A 25,029-nucleotide genomic window follows, 5' to 3' on the forward strand; every position below is an offset into this window, starting at 1 on the left:
ATGTGTATATATATATAGTTTAGAAAATAAACAAGAAGCTGTAGCCATTTGGTAAAGGGACAATGTCCTTCCTTCCTTCCTTCTTTCTTTCCTTCCTTCCTTCCTTCCTTCCTTCCTTCCTTCCTCCCTCCTTTCCTTCCCTCTCATTCCCCTCTTCCTGTTTGTCTATCTTGATTTTCATGTTCAGACTGGCCTCAAATTCATGACCCTCCACTCTGGGCCTCCTGAAGATACCAGGTCTAATATGGTAAAATTACATATTGAACTTCAGTTGTTTGAACTCTCTGCTAGAGTGGGCTGACTGGACTTGAAGCAGGGAAGGTTGCTTAGAGCATCATATAATTTAAAATTCTGGCTGTTTTCCAGGCGAATTAAGAGGACTCGAGGTCTGTAGCAGCATGGGAGACTGAAACCACTGAGATGGAACACCTTTTCTCTTGGTCCCCAAACTGTGAATCAATACCACTTTGACAACATGGTATTGTTGTCCTGTCATGCTTCTTATTCAACGAGTATATTTATTTGGTCCTCTGGCTATTTCTGCATTATAACTTTTTTGTTTGAATGGTGGTGGGACTTGAGACAGGGTTTCTCTGTGAAGGCCTGTAGACCAGGCTGGCCTTGAAATCACAGAGATCCTCCTGCCTCTGCCTCTGCCACCCTAGTGCTGGGATTTTGTTTCTGTGATATGATACTTTGTGTGAGTTGTGAACTGATTGTAATGTGGAATTTTTTCCAAGTCTCTATCACAATTATTTCTTGCGACACTTATAAAGCTAATCAGTTGGATAGCCAGAACTAATAATCAATCCTACAGTAAGAATGAATTTGGTACTACACACCTGCAATCCCAGTTCTCAGAAGGTGAAGACAGACAGATCAGCAGTTCAAGGTCACGCTCAGCCGCATAGCAAGCTTCGAGTTAGCCAGGGCTACAGGAGACCCTGTGTGCAAAAATGAACAAGTAAAAATGAATCTTTACTTTCTATTAGATCGCAGCAGCAGTACTCTGCCCAATTGCTATTTATTTCAGCTCTCCTCTGATGGTTTCCAGCAAGAAAACCTTCCCTTTCCTTCCCGTCCCAAATTGTCTTTGCTTGGTCACTGCCTGCTTGGGGAACGCCCGTCTGGGTTTAATCAGAAGTTACAAGACAAAATGTGCATTATTAAGAAATATAAATATTTTCAGAAGCAATTAAAGGGATGAAAGATTGATTCATCGTGTAGATTAGATGTAATTTGAAGCGGCTTGTTCTAATGAGAGCTACTGGGACCTAAAGTCAGGAGCTGGCTTGGCCACCAGTTAGAAATCCCAAGCATTCACAGTAGTAACTTGTAAGCGGTTCTCATTTCTGATATGCCCAGACACTTTTTTTTTTCTTGCCAATGTCTGGGCTAAAATTCCTTCCTTACTCTGCTTCGGGACTTATAACAGCCACCTTTGAGAAATCGTGACTAATTCTTTCTTCTCTTTAGCGCGTGTATAGAAGGGAGCACCTTCCATTTTACAACCCCGGAAGTTGGCTCAGCACTAACTTTCATAAAAACATTTTGGCCTGGAGGCGTCTGTATTACAATTTCTTTCCTTGGCTTAATAAAAGGTATCACATTATCTACCTGGCCAATCTCTATTGGCTTTTAAAATTGAGACATGGAAAAACCTAATAAGCCTCATCAGGATATCTGCTTTAAAACAGAACAAAACAAAACAAAAAAAACCATAACACACACATATGCACACACACACTCAGTCACTTACATACATAAAACCACCACCACCAACAACAACAACAACAAAAAACCCAGGCTGCCTCATTTAGCACATTTACTTGAAACATCCCAGCAGAGCTGGGTGGCCTGGACTTGAATACAGGTATCCTAATTTGAAATCTTTGTTTGTCTGGTAGTTCTGGGGGGGGAAAAAAAAGAGGGTCTCTGCCTAATATGTAGGTGGAATTTTAATACACAGGGGATCAAAACCTGATTGTTGTATTTTGTTTTTATTTTCTTTCTTTCTTCCCTTTAATCCCACCTTTTGTCCCCGTGGCTGCGTGTGAGAGATGGCTTGATTTTTCTAGGGAGGCTTCTCCCAACCACAGCTGGAAGTCCAAAGAGGACCGAAAATGTCTTTAAATCAACACAAGTCCAGGAGCCTGAGAGAACAAGTTTTCCTTTGTTATGGGGGATAGTATTATTTGCTGTAGGTTTTTTTTTTTGATATACATTCTAAATTAGGCCTGCAAAGGCATGCTTCATCTTTAATTCATCACTCTCAGCTGAAAGAGATTAGCAATGTCTAGCACGCACCCCTCGTATGGTGCTGACCTCATCAAGTATAGCCTGAAATTAATTAGCCTCATTCATTCCAAATGGACAAGGATAATGGAGCAGCAGCGGTCTTAGCGATGACCATCACACATTGTATGCGGCATGTTTAAAAGGCCTTGATTTTCAAGCCATGTAGATTAAAATTCTTTCCAGAGCTCACAACATGCCTGAGTTATCAAGGACCTAGAGCAGAGAGCCCTGTCGCTTTTGGACATGCGTGGTAGCGCATGTGGCTTGTATGTGCCACGGGTCTTTTGCCCGTTTCTGTTAGCTATGTCTGCGTTCTGGTTTGCCCTCCAGAATCACACCTGGAGTACTTGACCAGCAGAAAACCTGACGCTCAGTCCTGTGTGCACAGATCCGGTAGCCCTGTTAGCATGCTGAGTGCATGTCTTTGATTGCTACACAGAAGACACGGACAGAGAAAATGCTGCAGCTATTTCACCAAAATCCTTGTCAGTCTCTAATGTGGACACAGAACAGTTCCTTAAAGGAAGACTCAACTTTTCTATTTGGAGTTATTTTTGAAACTTCCAATGTCTTTTCCCAGTCTTTACTGTTTTGATCATATTTTAAAACATGACCGAGGATCAAGTTAGAAGAGCAAGTCCCTTCAATTTACCATCTTACTAAGATTAGCTTATTTTTTTTTCCCCTTCTGGGGATTGACTAAGAGAGGCCAAATTTTTGAATATCAAAATGGCTTTCTTTTTGAGCCAAAAAAATCTTGACTTGAGTTCTTTGGGATCCTCAAAGACATCGTAAACTTTATTTTTATGGACAGTACTTTGGGACTATAGATCAGAAGAAAGAACCCGTGACTTCTGTGTTTTTAGGTTTTAATTTTTAAATGGTAAGAAATATAGTCAGTTTCTGAAAAAGGTACCAGAAGCATTTTGGTGGCCGGGATCTTTATATAGTGTACATTTCTTAAGAAAAGAATTATCCTAGAATAACTTTGTCTGGCGAAATAAAGAAATAGATTTTCAGTGTAATTTAACAGCAAAACTTTCATTTAGTCAAACTTGCAGTTTTAGGGAAGTAATCTTTTCAGAGATGGTTGATGTACTAAGCTGCACGTGTGTTACTTAAGAGTATTTTGTCGTATGATACAACAAAAATTGGAAGTATGCGTTCCCTCTTCCTATAGACAGAAGAGGTACCCTTTTCTCCAAACTCACTCTTGCTCATTGTTTATGGCAGAAGCCGTTTCTTTCTACTGGCCAGTAATCGCCTATGTGCAGAAGCTCATCAATCAGTAACGGTGAACCTATCATTCGGATGTCAAAGATTTGCCTTTAGATCTTCCCAAACCTCTGGCACATGATTGGAGGAAATTAGCTTAAAGTCTGGGCTTCTGCTCTCTAGAGGAATAAGAAGTAAAAGAGGAGGGAAGATTAACTTATACAAGTTTGATGTTACAGTCACAGTTTAGCAGAGCCTGGGATCAGCAATGGCGTACTGATGACCTGCAAAGGTCGAGAGAAATAGGTAAATCGCAAATTATCATCTAGTCAACTTGGAATGTCTTGATGAATAAAAGCAACTGTAAATAATGAGAGAGATTTGGCGGCAGTCCTCACTGAAACACGTGCCATGAAACATATTTTGCTAATAGTAAAAATGAAATTATATTTACTATCGAGACAAGGGGATGCAAGCATTCTGCACACTGTTTAAATAAAGTGCCTCTCACATTTTCCTGAAGCTATTATATTTTTTTTTGAATCAACAGAGGTGAAGATAGCAGACATGCTCTAAACGCAAGGGTTAGCGTTATGAAATGTGAGTTCATTCAAATGACAAACTCAAAGCAAGATTCAGATGGACTTACCAGATCTCAATTGGTGCCCAGGAAAACCACAAATCTTTAACCTTCCAGCATTCGAAAGTGGAAGAGGGAGGCATTAAAATGTAAACAAGCGTGGGAATACCCGTACCTCAACTCACTGCCTTTGGGGTAAGCTGCAGTTCCTGTTTGGGTTCACAAGGAAACCTTGAGCCAAAGATGAATAGAAGTTAGCTTAGGCTAGACGGAACTGAAAGGTGTTTTTAGAATGTCTGTCTTAGTTTTTCTTTCCTGAAATTCATCTGGAGATGAAGATAAGGACAGTAGAAGAAGAGAACTTTCAGTGATGTGTATGGAAACAGCCAAAGGGGAAGAACAGGAGAGAGAGTTCTAGCCTTTGAGTTGGTAAATAATCTTGTCTTTTTTTTGTTTGTTTGTTTCTGAGATACGAGGACTGGAACCCAGGACTTTGCACACCTCAGGTGATCTTTCTGCCATAGAGCAAAACCTCCAGTCAACAGAGCAGTTTTCAGCAAAGAGAACATGAATGAAAAATTGTCAGCTAACATCTGAAGGACGCTTCATGAGCCCAGGCCCTGTGTTAAGCTGTGCATTAAGGTAACTTGGTTTTTTACCTCGGATGTCAGGAAAGTGTTACGACTTCCACTCTTCAGGTGATGACGATTGGGGATGCTATCCAAGCTGCTCAAGGTCACACTGTTTATAAAAATGACCGGATCCAGCATGTCCCATTCTGTGTCTCCGTGCTTAGATCCAATATGTCTAGTGCTAGACTGCTTGTCAAGAGAAAATGTAATCATATTGTTGGAGAAATGAATGGCTGTAGACTATGCATGGGAGTGAACTTCCAATTTCTGGACAACTAAAGGCAATAGGAAGCACCGATAACATTTTCTGGGGGGGGGGAACCCAAAGAGAGGAGAGTGTGTCCTGTCTCATATTCTGGTCTCTCAGGTCAGAAGGTAGGGGTTTCCCAGTCCTCCCACAAATCTCTGGTCTTCTATCTGACAAGTTGAATTAGATATAGGAGAGAGAGAGAGAGAGAGAGAGAGAGAGAGAGAGAGAGAGAGAGAGAGAGAGAGAGAGAGAGAGAGAGAGGATTGAGAAATAGAATGGAATTTGAAGAAAAAGTCAAGACATTGACTTGGAATCAAAGATGAAGAGAAGCGAAAGAGCAGTCTCCTCCTAAGCAATGATTAGCAGAGACTTTGACTACATGTTCTGGAGATAATTAACAGAAAAATGTGACAAGGGAAGTTTTGAAGAAGCAAAAAGGAAGGCGTGAGAGGGAAAGAAAAAGAAAGTAAGAAAGAAAACAAGAAAAAGAAAAATTAAAGGCACTCTGAGCTTTTGTTACTGACTTGAGAGATACAAAAAAAGCTATGCTGTTTATTTATTTATTTATAGCTTTTTCATATTGAATTCTAAGCTAAAGATTTCCCAGCATAAAGAAAATTTCATTTCTTGTGTTTCATAGGTAGCTGCACTACCAAATCTGCTATGCAAATGCTTTGTATCATATGGTAATACATGAAGTGTCCTTATATCTCTTATGGCCCATAACTTCTATCTCTTTTAATGTTCCACTGAATGGGCAAGGTATATGTAATTGTCTCTGCTTTGTAGAGGCCTTTGTGAGGTTCTGTAGCCTGCCCTCTACAAGACAGCTTAAATCACGAAAGAGACCATCCCAATCTTTTGCCAGGACTGCTGTCCTCACAGAACATGAGAGGCATAATTTTAGCCTGAAAATGACGTCAGGGAACAGCTGGTTTAGGCTAGCGTCATGATGTCATGATGGTGCACACTGGTAACAATATATTATTCTGGGTTGAAGTTCTGTCTTGCTCGGAAACCTGCCTGTTGTCTTGCAGGTGGTGTTCACTCTGCGAGACTCAGCCAAATCTGTTCATGTAGATTAAACATGCTTCCTTCCACTCGTGACGATGGGGGACCAAAGAGAGAGGGGATGAACATAAGAAAATATGGTGGAACTCTGCAAAGAGGCTTCTGTGTTTCCTGTGTATCTACCTGGTGGTTTCCAGGGACCTTAGAGTTGAGGAACAGACTGAATTCACACTCCAAACTGTTCTCTGTCAATTGAGAAAAGTTCCAGATTTTTTAAAACAGCACGCAACACTTCTATCTGGAAAGGGGTAACAGCATTTGGGACCAATTACCTAGATTAGGAGGCCACAGAAATCTGTTTACACTTTGTAGCCCAGGGCCCTCTGGCTCTGGTCCACAAGCTGGAGAATGTAACCGGCAGGAACTCCAGACTGACGTTGTCTTCCCCCTTGACCTCTGTGTCTGACCAGAGAAAGGCAGGTAGAAAAAGCCCTCTTGTCCCTTGCCTGAGATATCCAGCAAGTAGGTCACAAACTATTGTCTTCCAGGTAAAGGAGATGACACAGAGGTCCCCTGTAGTGATGACATGGGTTCATCACTCAGTGCAGTGAGTATTGTGTCAGGGTGTGGATTTTTGGCTTGATGCTCCTCAAAACTGATCATTGGCAAAAGAAATTAGGTATAGTAGTCTCCTGCCATCTTTTGTTTAATGACCACAACACTTTGATTTAACTTTGTTTTTGAAGACGTTACAGATTAGTCAGTGGCCAAGGGTAGGTAGTACTATTATCACCATGAAGACTGTGCCAAACAGAGTGTGCCTAGAAATAAATGGTAGCAAATTGGAGATATTATTATTATTATTATTATTATTATTATTATTATTATTATTATTATTATTATTATTATTGAGACAAGGTCTCATTATGTAGCATTGGCTGGCCTGGAAATTGCTATGCAGACCAGGTATACTTTGAACTCACAGAGATCTGACTGCCTTTGCCTCCCAAGTGCTCAGAACATGACCACCACTATGCTTAGCAAATATAGCTATCTTGACCAAAATAGAATCTTCTAGAACATTCGGTCTAAACTCTTCAGAGTACAAAATGTACTTGTTTTTCAGAACTCTGGTGCTTTCAAAATCGTTTGAAGTTACTTATCTTTCCTTGACATAATCCTGAGGCTAGTGGCTTGCCCTTGCCTGTTGAAATGTCCACAGAGGTGAAGAAGGTGTGAAGAATGAGGGGTGCCCATCTTACAAGAGCCAGTCTGCCAACTGGAGCAGGGCTGAGGAGGCAGACACAGTTTCACCTGTGGTCAGAATGCCTGTGTGCATCGTTTAAGCCAGATCACACTAAATCCTATTGGTAGGCTGGTAAATTGAAAATAACCACAGGTAGGGGCTGGGGTCTTTTTTCTAAAGTTCTCTCTCTCTCTCTCTCTCTCTCTCTCTCTCTCTCTCTCTCTCTCTCTCCCCCCCCCCCCCCCCCCCCCCCCCCCCCGCCTCAAAGCCAGCAACTTTGTGGTCTAGGCATGGTGGCACACAGCTTCAATCCCAACATTCTGGGGGCAGAGACAGACACTTCTCAGTTATTTCACAGCCTGTCTCGTCTACCCAGCAAGTTCCAGGCTAGCCATTGTTACATAGTGTGACTCTGTCTCAGATATTGTGGCGGGGGGGTGGGGGTGGGGGAGATGAGAGAGAGAGAGAGAGAATATGAATGGGGAAAACCTTTTGGGATAGATTCTCATGTTCTGCCTCATTGATACAGGGTCTCTCTTGTTTCTGTACTGCTGGCTAGATGTTTGGGTGATTCTTCTGCCCATCTTACTCTAAGAGTGCACCCACCTTTTTACATGGGAATTAGTCAAGCACGCTATCTGCTGAGCCACCTCCCCAGTCCTCTGAAATCCTTTAGAAGGACTTAGACGAGGACCTGGAGGGATGGGTTATAGTGAGGAAGAGAGCTTTTTGCTCCGCGAGGGAACCCAGCACCCACGTGGGATAGTAGCTCACAACTGCCCGTAAATCCAACTCTAGGAGCGGTTTCCAAAGCCTATGCCCTCTGCAGGCACGTGCACACAGGTGCACATATCCTCTTACAGCACGGACGTGCACATACATAATTAAATCTAATAAAAATAAATCCCGATATAAAGAACTTAGATTGACCCTGTGGCGTGGACTCTTGGAGGCATTCTGGTCCCATCATCCAGTGACCCTGAGGGCAACTAAGAGACAGCGCCACTCCACCCCTTCACACCTTAACACGAAACTGGCTACAAGACCCCATCTTCTTCTATGTTGAATTTCCCTGATCCTGGCTTATCTCAACCATTTCCCATTTTCGACAATGTCAGAGCCTCTGACACTCACAATTAGCTTCCAAATTAGCTTAGAAATGATAGTAAGCGCTCAGCTAAATGATAGGGTGGCCACTGGGGACCAGACCAATTTCCTAGAATAAGGTTAGGACCAAGTTGCTGTGGAGCGATGCTAAGGTGGACCCTGCCGACGTGCCTGCTCTGATGGCAGCAGGGATTCCCTCTGACACTAGAGATAACATCTATAGCTCTACGTGGTTAGTTGGCATGCTAATATTCCCTTACCTGGAGGACAGACAATCTTGAAGTAATGTTTTTGTTTGGATTTAAGGTTCTATCACAGAATGAAGAAGGTGCGGACACTTACCCGTGGGTGGAGGCTTGGAGGACATTGTTCAGGTTCCTGCTGAAGCCAGAGTTCTGGAGATAGACGGCTGGTCAAGGAAATGAAGGTAGAGTTTGTGAATTGCAGATTCCAAGCAGGTGACATACATGCATGAAGGCCTGGACCACAGCCACTAGGGAGACAGAGGGGGAAGTTTCCTGTCCTAGAGTCCCCATTCTTCCAATAGCTTGTGTTTTGAAGGCTTTGATTGTATATGGGAGCAGAAGTCACACTGGGTTGGATTCTAACCTCAGAGCCATCAGAGTTGCTTCTCCCTAGGAGAAAATTTCCAGTATTTAAGAATAACAGACACACCCCTCACCCCACTACTTTTGTTTCACTGGGTCCACTCCCTAACTCCCCTAGAGCTAGACCTCCACCTTCCCTGAGTTGGCCTGGGTTGCCAGAGTACCTTAAGAGGGCTAGTGAAAAAGACAAAACACTCAGAACTTCTGTGACTGTCACAGACAGTGTGCCATTACTGGCTTTAAACAGAGCCTCTCATGGGGAAGAACCCCCGCATCCTGGAGTCAGATGCCAATCAACTTGGGCATGTACAGGGGATTTAATGCTTTTAAGGATGTTTCATGTTTATCCCCATTAAATTTCGGTTTGCTCTGGCCTTTTGAGAGCTTCTAGAATCTATCACTCTCATCTGCTGCTGCTTTACCGACTGACTAACACTAATTTTCCCCCATAGTTTTGCTCAATTACTGAACTAAATTTGGAGCCTATCGGGGTTTCTGGCATTTCCAGTGCTTTTATGGTAAAAAAAAAAAAAAAAAAACACACATTGATTCTGTTTGCTCTTAAGTGGTGCTTAACAGAATATTTTCCAAAGTGAGATTTGCTTGGATCTAAATGCTAGCCTTGCCGATACACCATGTGTGTGAGCATCCTAATTTATGTGGGACTCAGTTTCTTCGTTTGTAAAATGAGATACCGGTAGAAGTAGTGTCTACAGTTATTTTAATAATCAAATGAATTAACACATACGAAACACGTACATACATGATGTGCATTATTTATTATAAAGGTCAGATGAATTGAGACTGAAACCTAAGAGTGAGGTCACCGTCTTGTTTACAGCTATCTTCTGAAAGCTGAAGAAACGTATTTGCCGTCAATAGGCTGAGCTTTTGAACAAATAATTTCCATAATGATAGCAACAGGTAATCTACTCAGCTCAGTAGTTTCTAATGCTAACAGATATTCAGTGTGTTAATACACAAACAAATAAACCAACCACCCAATCAATCACTGTATCCATCACTCTTGGGCCAGAGAGACAACTCAGAAGGTAACGGTGTTTACTGCTGGCTCAACTTGGGACCAGCATGGTGCAAGAAGCGAACAGACTCCCATGGGTTATTTTTGGATATCCACACATGCACTATGGCTCATGTGCATGGACACACACACGCACACTCATAGGAAAGAAAATTTTAAAAAAGTAATAACTAAGAGTTAATCTTGGCCATGGAAAGAGCAGTGTATATATTGAATATTGGGCCGCCTCCATGGTAAATTTTTTTCCCTGTGAGATAGCACCAGTGGGGGCCTGTACTAGCTAGACAAGTGCTCTACCGTTGAGCTATGTTCCCAGCCTCAAACCGAGGATCTTCATCAAGGCTAAAATATTGTGTTTCTGTTCGGCTAAGGAAACCAGAAAAGTCCTGCTTGCAAGTCCAGTCTGAATTCAGAGAGGGAGAAACGCATTCGGCTCAGTCTGTGCCTGTAGCAGGCTGAGCAAAAATGCTAGGTATTTTTAACATGAAAAAGACCTGAACGAGAATGCTAGTCGTTTGCAGATCTTCATTTTGCTTAAACGTTGTACATTTCTAGGCCATAGGAAGACTCACTTAAAAAAAAAATTCCTGGAAGAAAACTGTTCAAAGTGTCATCTACCACGTGGGCGGCTCTGCTCTGTCCTCTCCATAAACACCACCAGCGAAGCGGCCACACTGGGAGTTCCTGAGTAAGTCCGTGGCAGTACAATGCTCCCTTGCGTCACAGCTGCGAGCTAAATCAAGTTCTCCTCAGGCTAGACATTTTGGTCTGTGGGAGACAGCCTTCCCAGGCGGATCTTGTTGAACTCCCGTCCTTGCTAATTTAGGTACAGGTTGGGTATTTCTCTATTAATACAGCGCAGCTCAAAGAATGAGACCCCCTTGTATGTGTTTAGTAGGTCCGCCCCCACCCCCATGTTCTCACCTGCTGTGCGGCCTGGGAGGATCTTTGCCATGGAAGCAGAGGCCACAGGGAACACGATACACAGTTGTTGTGTGTGGAACGCGCTAATGCTTTTGACAGCAGCCACCTGAAAGGGGTGTAGCAAGTCATTTGAAAGTTGTACACAGACTGCCCTATCCATTACACTCACCCATATCATACCCATAATCTCCAAGGGCAGAGATGCTATTACACTCAGCGGGCCAAGATCTTCTGAGCTTACACGCACCCAGCTCCCCACCGACTCCGCCGTGGAGGGGCTTCCGTGGGAGTTTTCGGCAGAATACATTCAGTTCCAGTTCAGTCCCGACCACAGAAGGCCCGGCTAAAGAGAGAGACCTGGCCGCGTGTTAAAAAGGCTGAAGGAGAACAAAAAAGTTGCCAGTTTTCACAAGCAACCTTGTCCCTGGAGCGTTAAGAACTGTAGTTGGATACTCACCACCCTCTTTCTCCTTGTCCCGCCACCTGTGGACTCCAGGCCTTGACCAGAAACAGCTGAAACAGTCACATTTAAAAAAAAAAAAAAAAAAAAAAAAAAAAAAAAAAAAAAAAAAAACGCTGGGTTCTTGACTCTAAAATGGACAGAGTTCATTTAAAAAAAAAAAACCGAAATGAATAATCCAACATAGAACCATAGGCATTTTGCGCAGTTTCCTTTAGGAAAGTTCTGCTTGATCATTGCTAAGGGAAACCGGCACAGGCAACTCCTGGAGAGTTCTCTTCACAGATGCAACCATGTATTTCTTTCCCCCCCCCCCTCCCCCCGTGGATCAGGTTTATTTTTTTAAATAAACAGATTTTAAGACAATCACACATTGATTTTTACAAAGCGGCTAAAGTGAAACATTTGCCTCAGATATCACAGGGAATCAATAGAGCTGTACTTTAGTACCCGGGACTCCATCACTGATAGAGATCATCGGGACTCATATACCACACTTCGGTGGCGATTCAGACTATTTTCAAGAGGCTGCAGAGATGCCTCAGAGGTTAGAGTACCTGCTGCTCTTGCAGAGGACCCAGGTTTGGTTCCCAGCACCCACGTGGCAGCTCACGACCATCTTTTACTCCAGTTCCAGGGGTTCCAATGCCCTTTCCTGACCTCCATGGCCACTGCACATACGTAGCATATATACATTTATCCCCCACCCATACAAATAAAATAGAAACAAATCTTTAAAACATTATCTCAAAGTGAAAAGAGTTATCAAATATACTATTATATTTTGGTATTAGATATACAAATATCTAATCACAGTTTATCTGAAATTTTGACAAAGGTGCTTTACATTTCTAAATGTTAAAGATGTTATGTGTTTGTCTAAAACAAAAGTCATATGCATCTTACTTTGCATGTTGACAATACCGTTCCAAGAAGGGCCCATAAAGTTCAATAGAATCCTACAGGGCTCTGTGAGACTAGGAAGGTTAAGCTTCTTCACTTAGAATATACGGTATCCATGTACACATTCATAGACTATTTTATTTCATAGCCCCCACCAATGGTTGATTTAGGATGCTGGTTCTACAGGTAATGAACGGTATGTCTACAAAGACTGGGGGTGGACACTGTAGCTGTTGACAGCAAAATTGGCTGCACCGTTCGTCCTTTAGATGGTTGGTGAACAGCCATGCGGACATGCATTTCTTTTAAAAACGAAAGTAATCACTCAAACTAGTATGTTTGCAGAAGGCACTTTCAGTGTGTGTGTGTGTGTGTGTGTGTGTGTGTGTGTGTGAGAGAGAGAGAGAGAGAGAGAGAGAGAGAGAGAGAGAGAAACAGACAGAGAGAGACAGAGAGAGAGACAAAGAGAGATTGGTGATCGTAATGTGGCCATTTCTATTTGTATAATAAAGCCAGCAGGAATAGAACCCATGGACCAGCATGATGGTTCAGCAAGTAAAGCCGCCAAACCTATTGACAGGATTCTAATCCCCAGGATCCACAAAACGGAAATAGAGAACTGACTTCTGCACACTGTCCTTTAGCCTTCCTGTGCATGTGCTTGACATGAGTGCCCCTCGCAACCCCACTCACAAGCTAAATAAATAAGATAAATAAAATGTACTTAATATTTTTTTAAAACAAAAAGGCAGGTTTACTCTGACCATAAATTCAGGAGATCAACCTCTAAATGAGAGGTAAAGTTGACGAACCTCTCTCTAAGACTATCTATGCAATGCCAACAATGCCAAGTTCACAAGTGATGCTAAGTTCTTTAGTTATATCTTATCAACCGAGCAGAAAAATATTAAAGAAGAAATCTGTACTCCGCTTCTCACCTCACATCCATACATGTTTACTTAGACTCTCAAGTTCTGCCTGATTTTTTTGTGCATCTAGCCTAAGAGAAATCCTCGAGAAAAATAAGGTACCCTCCTGCTTTTTGTTCATGTTTTGCCCCAATTTTTGGTGTCCCTTCATTCTCCCCTGCTTGTAATATCACAGGAGTGTACTAGCTGCTGCAAATTGATTTAGGACATCAAGCATTTTCTTAAAAATTAAGTTCTCCCTGAAAACGTAGCAGGACAGGCAGCATCCACAAAGCATGATGGGAAAAAAATGCCAAAGGTTGAGCTAAAATAAAAAATGCCGAATGCTTAATGTCAGGGAGGAGGGGAAAGGGATCAGACAAGAGAAACGAAAGGAAAAGCGGGACAGCAGGGGAAGCAAGGCGGAGAGGCAAAATTAGAACAAGAGACACTGTTTATTAATAACCTTACTGACCCACAGGCCCCTGACACAAAATACATTAAGGATTCTTGGGACACTCTGGCCTGTCACTCACAGGAGGAGCCAATAAAATAGCACTGGAGACTGCAAACATTCTGATAAGAGATGAGGAAGGACAAGGTAATCAGAGTAAGGAGCGGCAGAGACTCAGAGCATTTAAATGCCCTGTGGTCCATGGTCCTTTTTCTTCCTTTCCAGCACCCTATCCAGGATGTTACCTACTATTGATAACTGCAGACAAGCCAGGAGGAGAAAGTACTATGCTCTGGGTTGCTCGAAGAATATGCATTTAGGGGAGAATGTTTAGAAATGATAGACACCATGATGAAATAGCCCCAAGTCACCTCTGATTCTGCCTCTTTGGTGTAGTTATTGCTAACACGTTGGTATATACAGCCTGAGCGTTTCCATCTGCTTTTTTCTTTCTTTTTATTTTTTTCTTAAGACCAGGTCTCAAGTAAGCCAGGATGGCCTTGAACTCACTACTTAGCTGGGAGTGACCTTGAACTTCCCAATCCTCCAACCTCCACTTCCCAAATGCTAGGAGTATCACTGTGCACCACCAACATCTAGTTTCCTTTTTATAAAAGTAAATTTGAATGTTTTTAAAACATAAGATCATTGAGGCTCTACTATATAGTCCATTGATCTATAAATGCTTTTTCTTTTTGGAAGCTGTAATAAATATTTGCCCATATTGTTAAAACGAATTTAAACATGTTTTATGCTGCTATTATATCCTTACAGGTAGGTCCTAGAATTCTTTGGGCAGTTATGCCATTTGACTGTGATGCTGGGACTGGATCTGGGCAGGGACTTATGGATGTTAGGAAAGCACTCTGTCACTAGGCTACATCCCAGCCCTATCATGCCATTTGTAAAATTTCAAGTGTTTCCATTTTTTTTCTGGATACATTGTTGCAAGTGAGACTCTTGGGTGAAAGTTTATCTTCCTTCCTTCCTTCTTTCCTTCCTTCCTCCTTCCCTCCGTTTCTTTCTTCCTTTCTTAATATTTGCAGAATTGCTCTCTGAAGTCGTATGCCTTCTTATCATTTCACAGTTATTAACGGGGATGCAGAATTCTCCAGATAGTGGTGGTAACCCAGGTTGGGCTGGAAATCAGTAGGTAGCTGAGGCTAGCGTTGAACTTTAAGCACCCCTCCTACATCAGTCTTGCATTGCTGGAGTTACAGTTGTGGACTGCCAGGCCCAGCTTTTCTTATATTTCTTGGTTACCTGCCTTGTTTTATACGTATGTAGTGATTTTTATGCACTAAAACATTATTATTTACTTAACTTTTGCTTGCCAGTTCTATGGAGTGATTTGCTGATTTTAAACTGCACATTTTAAAAAATGCAATATTGCATTTATTATTAATATCTGACATTAATACGTAATCTCAGTGCTCAGAAGGGTGAGGTAGGAAGGTTGCTCAGGGTTCAAGGCCAGTCTGGCAGATAGTCAGCTCCAGGTCCCAAAAAACTAACCAACTGATCATTTCAACCACTCAATCTTAAATTTATTAACCCATTCACTATCCAGTATTTGGGACACTGTTCTGTCTAAGCTTTTTAGCTGTTGACACGTCTATGTGCATTTGTGAATGCAGATGTCAACTGTTCTTCTCTCGTCTTTGCTGTTGGGGCTGACTAGGCTGTTTGTTGCAGGGTGAGGTCGTGCAGACCTGCTTTTTCTTCTAGTGCTTTTATAATGGACCCCCTATTTCTTTTTTTTTTTTTTCCTTTTCTTCTTTTTTGTAACCTTAGAGATCATTTAAGTATCTCAGTTCTCTGGAGTCTGTTTTGGTCCTTGCAGTGAGAATTCACTTAATAAAACTATTTCTCAATTCTGATCTAAGAGCTTTATGATAGTGACCTTCTTTCTGTTTCTCTGTATTTTATTTCTTTATCTTTTCTTCTTCACTTTGCCCCAATCCCCCCCCTTTTCATCATTTTAAGTATTTTCCATATCTGGTAAGCTTTCCCTCAATGAGCAGAAACTCTTACACCTCACTGAGTTCTCCAGGTGATGGGGGTGCATTTCTTTAAGCCCAGCACTTAGGAGGCAGAGGCAGGTGGACCTCTTGAGTTCAAGTCCAACCTGGTCTGCAGAGCTGGTTCCAAGACAGCCAGGGCTACACAGAGAAACCCTGTCTCAAAAAAAAAAAAAAAAAAAAAAAAAAAAACCAAATAAACAAAACAGACATTCCTAAATTTAAAACATGAGAGTATACACACTTGTATTAATTAATGTTGGGAATCTAAAGTTTCTAATTTTGAGTTACCTCATGCATTCTCATTTATCTTTTTATATGATTCTTTACATTTGGAGCTGCTTTTTCTTCTTCTTTTTCTTCTTCTTCTTCTTCTTCTTCTTCTTCTTCTTCTTCTTCTTCTTCTCTCCTCCTCCTCCTCCCTCTTCCTCTTCTTTTTTCCTCTTCTTCCTCTTCCTCTCCTTCTCCTTCTACTTCTTCCTCTTCCTCTCTTTCTCCCTCTCCTTCCTCTTCCCCTTCCTTTTCTTCTTCTATAGCCTCACATTCAGTGCTTTTCTGCATGCAATTTTTCTAAGATATTTTCTTACTGTTTTCTGGAAAAGGTTATTTGTTTATACATTCTTTTCTGTCATATTTGCAGTTTGACTGGTTTCTTACTCAAATAATTAGCTAATTTTGGTTCTTTTTGAGTTATCTAGATGGATGATATCATGACTCATAGACAAGAATTTTTCTGTGCCCCAGATTGCCTGAAAATGTAATTTCTATATTTCTTTTCTATTTTACTTTAAGGCAAGAACCTCCATGTTATTTAAAGTATTACTCACTGGAAGCGTCTCTAAGACTTTGCTAGCAAGAATGCAGACCCCAACACATCATGCTTTTGGTCAGCTCTTGTGTTTGGGTCCCCTCCTGTCCTCTACTTCACTGTAAATCTCCCTTCCTGAGCCTTCTGTTTGTTGGCTGTCACGTTAGATGCCTCCTGGGCCATTTTTCCAAATATTGAATAAGTGTGACCCTTTCTATGCTTGAGCGTTCTCTGTGCATGCAGACACCTCCTGCATGTATCATTGATTCTTCTTTTCATGCCCAACTACCCATTGTTCCCTGGCAGTAGAGCTCCCCTTTAATTCCCAGGCAGTGAAGATCTGAGCCGCCCTTGTTTTATTTCATGTGAAACCACCAGGCTATTTTCTGCCAGCTGAAAAGTTAGTGTCTTGCATAAGATTTTTATATTTTTCACATTTTTAAGGAAATGCTAAACTATTTTCTCACATAGAAATTATCATTTCATTTGAATTTGCTGACTTTTTGCCAGTGGGAAGTAAAAATAACGCGGAGTTCTGCATATGCCATGCGAAAAGAATTGGTTCCATAGGGTTTAGCCTGGTTAAAACAATACGTGAGAAGAGACTGAGGGGGAACAGTAATAGACTTCTACACCAACAATCTCTGATGAAGTTTGGGGTACCTTTGTTGAGGCAGACTGGCAGATGCCTCTGGAGTAGGCTAGGGTTAATGATGGTGAGGCCTTGAGCCTGTCACATTGTCACCCTCTGCCTGCATGTCTTCACCTACAAATTGTGAGACAATGCAAGAATTAGCGACAACTCGCACTAAGCGTTTAGTTTGACACATGTAGTAATGTAGTTGCTATCCTGACTATCAGATTGGAAGGCGGCATGTGGATACTATGTAAGAAAACAAATGGAAAATAAAGACCCTTCTCTCCCTAGAGCCAATCCCACATATATACTTAAGAGTTTTAGGACTTAGGCAACAGAAAGAGATGTAGTGGGGATGGACTTAAACTTCTGCCCAGCACAGGGGGAACTGTTAGTTTTCCTTCTCCTCTTCTGCCTATTGGTTTTCCTTGAACCTGACTTGCAATCGCACACTGTTGGAACAATCCTTTTGCGTGAGGAGACTCTGCTTTTCTCAGGAAATGTTGTATATTAAACCACTGTGCTCATGTGCCTGTCGTTTAAGAAACTTGTCAAGACTCCTTAATCTCACCAATTTGCCAGCCCAGGAAAACATCTGTAGTAGTACGAAACTTGGATATTAAAGAGAAAGGATACTCACAACTTTCTTCTATCTTTCCCCACACAGACTGAGATCTGTATATTTTTTAAAACATGGCAGGAGGTAACCGCATTATGATGGTTTAAAATCAATTATCTTTTACTTATATGTATTTTACCTTGTTTATTTTATCTGTCCTCTTTTCCCAGAGGGGTAGACTGGAGGTCCCCATTTGGTTTTTATTAGTGTAATCAGTTAATAGCTGTTGTGTAATGCTTTACTTATTGTGTTAATTTTCTGTATTTATGTCCAGAGGCAGCTTCCTGGAAGACCACATTAAAAAAACACTCCCCGCCCCCCACCAAAAAAAAGCCTACCCTCTTCTTTAACGGGTTTGGTTACCACTTATAGCTTCAGCTCAGATTATTGAGCGCCATTGGTCTACTAGGGTATTGAAAATGCAGATAGACTATAGCTATTATTCTAAATATACATCTGTGGTAAACCTGAACATTCTAGTCGCATGACAGCTCAATTGCAAACCCTAATGGTTGCAGTGACGTCAGTGCATCAGTTCCTTGAAGTCACTCAACCACATGCACATGTGTCTTATTTCTGGGGCTCAGGACATCAGTGTCCACTGCTGTTAGAAGTCTTCATGGGAAGGTACCCTGGGTGAGTTTTGGTATTTACAGGGCTAGTCCTCAATTGTAAACGGGGCATCAACAAAGACCACAGTGACCATGAACTTGTCTGAAGGAGAGCTCAGGAAATATTTGTCCTGTAAGCAGGAGATCAGGCCCTCCCATTACTTGAATCCTGAATTAAATAAGTCATCTCTGAAGTTAATGCCATGGGTTCTAGGTCTACCCAATATGGGAGCTAGTGGGACTGACTCTCCTGATGACAAGGAGCTCAAATGAGTACATCTGGCTGCGATTGCTCTGTGTAGTGGTCCGTGGGAAAGAACTTTTGACAGGTGATGGGATCTATATCAGATGCTACTTGCTCATTGTTTAGTCCCTGCAGATGGTTAGGCATTCACACAAAACAAGCTTTCATTAAGTCTTTAGAGTGGTCGAGCAGTCTTTATGTGATCTGCTGGGTTCTAAAACTGTTCCATGTTTTATTTTTATTTTAGAACATTTGTGCACACATAATGAGCTGCTTTGGGGTTGGGGCTCAAATCTAAAGGGGATCTTTGTTTTCTGTATACTTTGCAATAAATATTTACTGCAGCTGCATTTTGTTTGTGACTTGTCACATGAAATTAAGCGTAGCATTTTCCACTTGTGGCATCATGTCAGTGCTCAGAAAGGTTTGAGCTTTGGAGCAGTACAGACTCTAGATTTTGAGTTATAGTGATCTAACATGAAGTAAACCTGGGTTGAAGATAAAGCCGAAGTAAATTCTAATTTAAAAATCATGCTGATTACATATTTGTTAACTTGACACGAACTAGGGTCAATGTGTGAAGAATGAACATTAATTGGAAAAATGCTTCCATCATATGGCCTTGTAGACAAGTCTGTAGAGCATTTTTTTGATTAATGATTGATATGAGAGGGCCCAGCTCAACTGTCAGAGTTGGCACCTCTAGGCAAATGGTCCCAGGCTGTATAAAAATGGAAGCTGAGGGGCTGGAGAGATGCTCTGTCTGTTTAGTGAATTGTTGCCCTTGCAGAAGACCCAGGTTCAACTTCCGTCACTCATATGGTGCCTCAGTTGTCTTTAACTGCAATCTCAGGGCAATCAGTGTGCTCTAATGACCTTCAGAGATACCAGACACATTCTTGGTCTATGCCCAAACCTGCTGGTAAAGCAGCAAGTCAGTAAACAGTACCCCTCAGTGACCTCTGCTTCAGTTCCTGCCTCTAGGTTCCTGCCCTGAGTTCCTGTTTAGGTTTCTCTCAGTGATGGGTTGTGACTAGGACATGAGAAACAAGTAAAAGTTTTCATCCCAAGGTTGCTTTTGGTCATGGTGTTTTATCATAGCAATAAAAAGCAAACCAAGATAAGAACTGTTGTAAGTAATGTCTACAAGAGCAAAAGAGGGACCAAGGTACCACAAATCACAGGGAAGAGCTGTAGAACTTGGCAAGTTAGTCCTCTCTCAATCTTTTTTTTTTCTTTATTCACATGAAGGCCCTGGAGAAGATTTGCCAAAGAAACTTACTTCTAAGGAGGCCCGTGATCTCAGGAAAATGATCAGCAGATAAATCAACTCAAGAGATTCAGATGCTCTACAGTCTCCAGCATCCAGAGCAGGTAGATTATAGAACTGATGCCTGAATGAACGTCCCTGGGGGGAAGGTCTCAAGGTTGCTATGGGGATAGGTAGAAGGAAGAGGAAGGATGAGGAGATACATGCCAAAGTGTGGCTGGAATGTTCTGTGAGTAGGGAAATTCGACCTTTGGCCATTGACTGTTGTTAAGGGAGACGGTGAATGAAAGTTTGTGTTCAAATGTGCCCAGCAGAGCATGCCACCCAGAGTGGCTCTTTCCAACTTCTGTACGTGGTGGTGATGTTTGAGGAGGGAAAGAAAGATTTGTAAGGGAGAAAAGGAAGCACATATGAAACAAAAAGGAAGTCCTTTCAAATATTCCAAGGAAGAGTTGGAGAAACAATCCAAGTTCAACGAGAGGGAAGCTTAACTGTGATACATTTTCTTTCAAGAAGCAATTTTGGATATATTACTTCAAATGCTAAGCTACAAACTCAGTGGATAGACCTTGAATGCTTGGAGTTGTGTCTTGGGATTTCTCTTCCTTCAGTTGAAAAAAAATATTAAAATGATTTCCCAGCCGGGCAGTGGTGGCGCACACCTTTAATCCCAGCACTTGGGAGGCAGAGGCAGGCGGATCTCTGTAAGTTTGAGGCCAGCCTGGTCTACAAGAGCTAGTTTCAGGACAGGCACCAAAGCTACAGAGAAACCTTGTCTAAAAAAAAATGATTTTCTAGAAAACTTAATGGGTACAGCATTGGCTGGACAGCTCTCATAAAAACTATTGCAGCATAGAATCACTGAGATTAAGAACTAGGCTTAAAACATGGGGACACCTAGTAATATCAGTACCTAATTAAGAAATCTGTAGCATTGATTTAATGAAGAAAAGCTATCATGGTCCAACTGGAATTTTACTTCCCAATCGTTGTTGGAGACATTAGTGGGGAAGCATGTCCTACACAGACTTTGAAGTCATAGGACCAGTTCTCAAATTAAAATGGAGTTTCAAATCAGAGCATAGGAACAAACTAATTTACTTGAAGGGTAACAAAGGAGGTTCTTACCTAAAAATAAATGTGATAGAGTGCACTTCAATGTTAGGTGGCATTTCTTTCTAATTTTTTGAATCCTGAAATTGTTCATAATTCATATAGATATGAATGCCAGCCCCTTGAAGGTGAAAAATGGGTTTCATATTTTATTTTACATGCTCAATGTCTAACACCTGTTTCCTGGTGTGTAACAGATCCTTAACTGTTTTTTAAACAGCAGACTAATTATACTTTGTTAGAGTGTGTGTGTGTGTGTGTGTGTGTGTGTGTGTGTGGTATATGCATGTACAGGAGAAAAGGCCAAAAGAGGACACTGGACTCATGCTCTATCCTTTGAGACAGGGTCTCTCTCTGAACATGAGACTAGGCTGACAGTCATCAAGCCCCATCCATTCCCTCTCTGTCCCCCACAGCCCTGGGGCTACAGGCCCTCAGGCTTGGGGAGCAAGTCTCATCCTTACTGAGCTCTTGCTCCAGCTTCAAGTTGTCAGTTAGAAGAGGGTGTGATGTCTTGCTATGCACATCCTTCCAATAACTGGATGGTCTGGCCATTTGTGCACCAATAAGGAAGCCCTCCAGGGCCAGGCTGCATTTGGCCGATGTGAGGCTAATGCTGAGAAACGGAGAACCTTTAACTTGACATCACACTGTGAATTTCTTGTTCTGTTCGAGCTGTGTAAAGGTGTGGCCCTGTGATTCACAGATACCCGTGATAACAATGGCCAGGGACACAGGAGTAGCTGCTCTTAGCAGACGTGATGTTTCTTCACTGGTTGACACCTTTAGGAAGAGTGAAAGAAAGGTGAGCTAGGAATAATGGTGCATGCCTGCAACCTAAGCATAAGGAAGCCTGAGGCAGGAGGATTGGGAGGTTGAGGACAGCCTGGGTTAATAGTTTGAGGCTAGTCTGGGCTACACAGTGAGAATCTTCCTTTAAAAAATATTTTTATTTCAGGGCTTAAGGTCAGATCCCAGGTCCTAGGAACCCTAACAAACCAAGACCAACTATTTGTCCTCAATAGGCCGATTAGAGAGACAATCAATTTAGTAGTGAGATGCAGTAAAAGCAGATTTGCTTCTTGTCATACACTGAACAAATGTGTGGAGAATAACAAAGAGATGATCTCCCCAACTCCATCTTTGAGGGCCTTCCTGCCCTGGGGTTTAGGCTTAGATAGAAGGCAGAAGGTCTGCCTGACTGGTCCTGGACAAGATGTGGCTCTGCCCGTGATCACCACTTTGACTCCAGGTTCTATAAGGTGGTCTACAAAATAATCCAAAACATGTGAAACCTCATAGCTCCAGACTGGCGTCAGGGTCTTACTTACCTGCCTCGTCTATGGGACCACGCTGTGCTACTGTTTGAAACTGGAGTGTCTTCCAAAGGCCCGTGTTGTAGAGGGTTTGTCCTTCAGCTGATGTAGTTTTCGCGACGTCATGGGACAGTTAAGAGGTGGAATGTACCAGAAGGAAGGTAGGTCATTTAGAGGCTTGCCTTGGAAGAGGATACTCGGACCCCGTATCTCTCTGTTTTGGGTGCCGTTTGTGTGTTTTTCCTCTGCCACATCTTCCCACCATGATGTTCTCTGGCATCAAAAGCCCAGAACAACAAGATTCCATCCTGATGGGCAGAAGCCACTGTCACTTTAAGCCAGAAGAAACTAGTCTTTCTTCAAAGTTAATTTTTCAATATTTAAAATATTAATTTATTAAATTAATTTTTTAGAGTAGGGAAACACCAAGTAATGGGGGCCCTCAGGATTAGAAGACAGTGTCGGGTGTGTTCTGTTGACCTCAACAAGCTCAAAATCTAAACACGAGCTTAAGCATCTCTTCCAGCCCAGCATAAAGAGAAAGCACGACCCTAGACGTGGCGGGAACGGAGTGTGCTCATTCCTCTGAGTTCCCTGTGGCTCCAGTGGGGATTGAGCAGGCTCCCAGCACTAAATAACCCTAATGATATCAGGTAGGGGCTCACTGGGGAGCTGTTGGAGAGTTTGTCAGAGCATATTAAAATACAATACATCCCCATAATCCAAAATGGAACATCAGTCCATCTGCCTGTACATTCCTTTCTGATATTAAATTAGTCTGGTGGCTTTTCAAAATTCCATCATCTACTCAGGGCCCCACGTCTTTAGTGACGGAACTGCGGTGGGAAGGGAGAGGGAAGTCAGCATAGTGCACACTGGTGGAAGTTCCCTAATTGAAATCATTATTGCTTCAGACACCATTGCTTTAATCAGCAGAATCATAAATCAATGCTTCTCACATGTGAAGGTTGAAAAATAAAGTGATGTTAAACAAATTGGTCCCCTTAAAAGGCATGATGCCATTGGAAACCACTGGAAATGGATAAAAAAAAAAAAGTGCCTTCTGAAGGGAAACATCGCTCTACCATTTTATCTCCCACTTAATTAAAAAAAATATATTACCTGGTCCTTTCTTAGAAATTACATATTGGAGGTCTATAATGGCCGAGCCTTTAACCCATTAAAAAAAAATTCACTCCCAGGAACAGTTAATATTTGACGTCTAATTGCTTTTACTTGTTAGAGAGGAAAATATGTATCTTTCCTTCCTTTCTTGATGGACTTTTTTCAAAAATCGCCGTGTGAGCTATGAAGATGGAGAGGAGAAATCGATCTCAAGAAAGGCGCAGTACAGATAAATATGTAAATGCATACACATATAGATAGACACAGCATCTCCTGCGAGGGGACCTTGGGTTTCTCTCAGCACAAGTGTGGTAGGTAGGTACTGCTATCTCTAGCTAATGGATCGGGTGCAGAGGGATAGAGAGCCTGGGCATTTGCACAGGGTTACCTAGATAGCAAAGCATGGGCATCCTTTTTCCTTCCACCACGACCAAGTTCAGTGCTTCCAGACATACTTTTTGGTAGGTATAAAGAGATCAGTGGAGCCAGGACAGAATTCCATGCCGGAGCACCTAATTCTCACAAGCTCTTAGCCAGCCTCCTGATTCTGGGACTTTACCACGTCATCTACAAAAACCTAATTAGGACTTAGGACCTTTCTGCAAGTCCTTCATGGTGATGGACCTAAAGGAGCCACCGAATGAACTATGTCACCCATATCAACCTGGAAGAGCCTCTAATCAGAGTTGTCCGTCCATGAGCAGGAAGGCTGGGCTTCATCTAGAACAACGCCTTGCACCAACTTTGTGTGAGCGTTCAGGCCTCACTGTAGCAGGGTAGTGGTGGACAGAGGAGGGAGACACCATTTATTTGATTTTCAGATGTCGGAAGATTTCTGCTTCTGCACGCTCCAGCTTTCCTCCTTTTCCAGGCAATAAATTCAGCACCAAAGACCAAAGTGCTTTTGCTTTCTCTTCTTTCTCTGATGCCTTCCCGCAAAGCCGGGTATTAATGACGGCCCTTGAAAAACTGCACAAAGCAACCGCTTCTCCAGATTATCCCTTCGGAGCTCAGGTGATAGGCCTCATCGGGTTTCACCCTCTGCGGCTTGTGGTCACATAAGGGCTGTGCCTCTTACACCTCCCAGGAAAATATTTGTGTGTTGGTCTCACCCGGTTCCATTTCTCCTAGGACCGGCGCTGTTTGCTCCACCTTCATGTTGTTGGCTAACAGTGGACTTAACAGACTTACCAGGGGAAGACTGCTCTTCTGATTGGAGGCTAGGAGGCGGCCCTTCCCTTCTCTGACGTCATTCTGCCAGAATGGATAAGGTTAGCAACTTTATGGAAAGGGGGAAGGAGGGAGGGAGATGGAAAGAAACAAAGCGATGGTGGAGAGGGAGGGGGAGGGAGGGAGAAGGAGAGAAGGGGGAGGATAGAATACCCTTCAGCCAGAGGCCAGGGAAAGTAGTTGTCAGGTTTTCTCTTCTATACCCTCCTTCTAAAGCTGCAGCCATCTTTCTGCCCCTTCCACCCCCAGCCCTGGGCAAGGATTACAGGCTGCAAAAGCCATGCCTGGGATCCGAACTGAGGACCTCCTGCTTGCTCAGCTGGCATTCTTACGCACTGAGCCAACCTCCCCGCAACTCCTGAGCTGTTTCTGAGAGGGGTATTGTGAGACAGCTCCA

The 25,029-nt window shown here is 42.4% G+C and overlaps 1 long non-coding RNA gene across 8 annotated transcripts in view; it reads left to right on the forward strand.

Annotated features, from left to right (window-relative positions):
* LOC126505954 (uncharacterized) overlaps positions 1-25,029 on the forward strand; it is a 48,707-nt gene that overhangs the window by 17,697 nt on the left and 5,981 nt on the right. For 2 of the 8 annotated variants that reach the window (XR_007593028.1, XR_007593025.1), the window contains 6 exons: positions 4,064-4,288; positions 4,563-4,735; positions 8,646-8,766; positions 10,545-10,677; positions 19,830-19,952; positions 24,534-24,673. This is a non-coding gene — a long non-coding RNA (uncharacterized lncRNA). Of the gene's footprint in view, positions 1-366; positions 3,820-4,063; positions 4,289-4,562; positions 4,736-8,645; positions 8,767-10,544; positions 10,678-19,829; positions 19,953-24,533; positions 24,674-25,029 lie in introns of all 8 variants that reach the window. The other 6 variants (XR_007593022.1, XR_007593023.1, XR_007593021.1 and 3 more) reach the window with 6 other exon arrangements.

This window comes from Alexandromys fortis, unplaced genomic scaffold, assembly GCF_014885135.2.
Source record: "Alexandromys fortis isolate MF-2015 unplaced genomic scaffold, M_Fortis_MF-2015_v1.1 scaffold_67, whole genome shotgun sequence".
Taxonomy (NCBI): Eukaryota; Metazoa; Chordata; class Mammalia; order Rodentia; family Cricetidae; genus Alexandromys; species Alexandromys fortis.